The sequence below is a fragment of the Microcebus murinus genome, chromosome 8 (assembly GCF_040939455.1).
Source record: "Microcebus murinus isolate Inina chromosome 8, M.murinus_Inina_mat1.0, whole genome shotgun sequence".
Classification (NCBI taxonomy): Eukaryota; Metazoa; Chordata; class Mammalia; order Primates; family Cheirogaleidae; genus Microcebus; species Microcebus murinus.
The window spans coordinates 107863013-107866379 of NC_134111.1; the positions used below are offsets into that span (position 1 = coordinate 107863013).

General features: G+C 65.2%; 1 non-coding gene across 1 annotated transcript; it reads left to right on the top strand.

Annotated features, from left to right (window-relative positions):
* The first annotated feature begins 776 nt into the window (after positions 1–776).
* LOC142872712 (5S ribosomal RNA) lies at positions 777–895 on the top strand. Its single transcript, XR_012920855.1, has one exon. It is a non-coding gene; the product is annotated as a 5S ribosomal RNA (ribosomal RNA).
* Positions 896–3367: the final 2472 nt, after the last annotated feature.

Genomic DNA, 3367 nt, shown 5'->3' on the forward strand with positions numbered 1-3367 from the left:
GCCCCGGCCAGGCCCAGGCCCCTAGGACTGGGCCACAGGAGGACACAGAGGAGGGTCCCGGCCCCCACGGTCGCGTTGCCGGCAGTTCTCCAAGGGCTTGGGCGTTTTCCAGAGGTAGGAGATGGAGGGGACTGATTTCTTCAGCGCCCCACTAACCACGCCACCCCACCCATGGGACACATCCCAAGAGAGAGAGAGAGAGACGCCCCATACACTCGCTCCCCTCCCCCATGCGCTGTGCCCCAGCCCGGGCCCGGGGGAATAGGCGGCAGCCCACCCACAGGGTGGGGGGCGCAGCTGAGAGGGGTTGTCGGGGAGGGCGGCCCCTGCCTGGGGTCAAAGGGCGGGCGACCCGCGCGTGCGCAATCGGCGGCGGCGGCGGCGGCGGCGGCGGCGGCGGCGGCGGCGGCGGGGGCGGCCACGAGCTGGGGGTGGGCCAGGCGAGGAGAGGAAGGGGGCTGGAAGGTCTCCACCTTGGCGAGTCCAGCCGTGGAGGCGCATCTTGTGTGAGTGTGAGTGAGTGAGTGTGAGTGTGTGTGTGTGTGTGTGTGTGTGTGTATAGAGAGACAGCCCCCCACCCCGGCCCGCCGCTCCCTGCCCGCCCCGCCCCGCCCCGCCTGTCACCCCCGTCCCTCGGAGCCCGCCGGACCCGGCCGGTGAACTCAACAGGCCCGCCCGGTGCGGGTCAGCGCCGGCGCGGGGCCTGGGGCGGGAGGAGGCGGCGGGGAAGCGCAGAGAGGCTCGGCTTCTTGAGCGGGGCAGGGGCGCCCTCCGCCGTCTAGGGCCACACCACCCTGAACGCGCCCGATCTCGTCTGGTCTCGGAAGCTAAGCAGGGTCGGGCCTGGTTAGTACTTGGATGGGAGACCGCCTGGGAATACCGGGTGCCGTAGGCTTCTTTTTTTTTTTTTTTTTTGTTTTGTTTTGCCTCTTGTTCTGTCCCCTCTCTGGGAGCGAGGCGGCGGCCCGGGGCGGGGGTCTCCCCCACCCTCAGCGCCCGCCGCGGTGCCTGGCGCCCCAGCCCGCACCGTGGGGCCTCCTCTTGTCCCAAGCCGCGACACCGCCGTCACGCGGCAGCATGCGTGGCTTCTGGACTGTCAGGTCTCAGACCAAAGGTCTGCTCTGTGGGAACCGACACGCTGGAGGAAACCTTGAGAGTCTGAGAGGGGAGGGAGTTCCAGAAGAAGGCCAGGATGTCATTTTGAGGGAGTATGTGACCAGAACTCGTCCCGTTGCTTTTGGGGTTCTATGGGCTACACGTAGGAATCTTTGGTGGTGGCACCTGATGTTGGGGGATCCGGAGTCACACCCAGACCTGCTCCACAGGCCTCCTTTTACTTTTCTCTTCGGATTCATTATGTTTAAAAAGTGTCTCTTATCTCTATGATTGCATTTTCTTTTCTCTCTCTTTTCAAGCAGATGATGGGAGTCCAAGTATTAAGGTGACATGTGTTGCCCGTGCCCCCCTCCCCCCTGTGTTCTTATTCATTAACCTCTGATGTTGTTCCAGCGTATTGTGGGGGTACCAATGTTAAGGTCGGGTACGTTGCCCTCTCCCAGCCTCCCCCCTCGGGTCAGAGCCTCAAGTGCGCCCATCCCCCAGTCGGTGCGCACCCACCCCATTCCTAATGGAGGTGTATGCCCATCCCCTCCCCCCACCCGCCCGACACCCACCCGATGAAGGTGATTCCTCTGTGTCCACTTGGGTGTCCGTCGGTTCGTACCCATTTGCTGGTGAGCGCGAGCACGTGGTGCTCGTGTGTCCATTCTTGGGCTACCTGGCTTACTGGAACGGGTTCCAGCTCTGGCCAGGAGAACCACGAGAGGTGCCCTCTCACCGCTGCTCCTCCTAGCTGAATAGCACTCCGTGGTGTCCACGCGCCACATTTCATTTACGCACTCGTGGGTCGATGGGCACTCGGGTCGCTTCCAGGTCTTTGCGATTGTGACTTGTGCCCTGACTCTAACCCTAACCCTTACCCAGCCCCGTCTCCTCCTCGGCCCCTGCCTGACTGACTCCTTCCCGCCCGGCCTGTCACCTGTCACCGTCCTCTGCCCCTGCCTGACACGCTCCTCCCCGCCCGGGCCGTCACCGTCCTCGGCCCCTGCCTGACGGGGCTCCTCCGTCGCCTGGGCCTTCCAAGGGCTTGGTGTGGACGCTGGTTCCAGGACGCCCTCCCAGGAACCCGGTAGCAGGGCGGCCGCAGCGTCTCGCGCCACCCAACCGTCCGCCGGCCGGCGGCCGTCGCTAAGTGGCCTGCGGGGGACGTGCCCCCACTGTGGGGCGGGCGCCCAGCCTGGTGTCTTCTCTGAGGCCCCGTGGCTGCTTTTCCCCCCCGCAAGGGGAGAGCCGCGGAGGTGGGGACCGCCTCCTCGTGGGGACGTACACCCAGCTCTCCACGTCGGATTCCGGGGCTCTCTGTCCTGCCAGAAGGCCCAGCTGGCCTGCGGGTCCTTAGAGTGGCAAAAACATCCGAAAACTGAGATTGAGGGTCCGGTGGTTGTCTGCACTTTTGTGCTGGGCACCCCAGGGAGGCCCGGGGGCTGGCTGGACAACGCGGTCTGCTGGGCGGGGGGGGGGGGGTTTGGAGGAGCAACTGATGCCCTTTGCACTTTGGGTAGCAAGTGTCTGAGGTGTCTCTGAGCCCTGCGCCATGTCGGGGGTGGGGGTGGGAGGTCGGGGGGGGGTGGAGGAGCAGGAGGAGGAGGAGGAGGAGGAGGTGGGAAGGGCCGTGGCCTGCAGTCGTGTTCCCGGGGTGGCTTCTTCCACAGGCTGCTTGGCCTGGGCTCCCTGCACCTGGGCCTTTGGAGGACTGGCCCTGTGCTTGCCAACGCTTCCCCTGCAGGGACCCAGAGCTGGGAGGTTGCATCTCTCAGCCCTGGGTCGGGCAGAGCCCCAGCGGGCCATGCCCACAACCTCTCTCAGCACGGGTCCCCCAGAAGGCTCCTTTGGGACCAGGATTCTCTTGCGGGTGACTCTTTAAGGTCTGGCCCCTGGATGGAGGGGCACCAGGAGTAGAGGAGCAGGAAGGGGAAGGGGGTGGCCGTGCGAGGGGACACTTTCAGGCCAAGTCCCAGCTTCAGCCTGATCCTCCTGGGAACCCCGGGGTGTACGTCACACCTCCTGGTTGTCCCGCTCTGAGACAAGGAGCCGGGCTTCGCATTCCCCCAGCAGCCAGTCGTGGGCTGAGGACACCTGGGGCGTTGGGAACTCCCTGGCTTCTCCTTGGCTTAACATCTGGAGCTGCTTGTGAATCGTGCCGCCACACACACCCGAGTGCAGGTGTCTTCTGCACAGACTGCGGGCCTCGCTCTTCTGAATGCCGCTAGCTCGCCACCCACCCACGGGTGAACCTGGTCAGGGTACT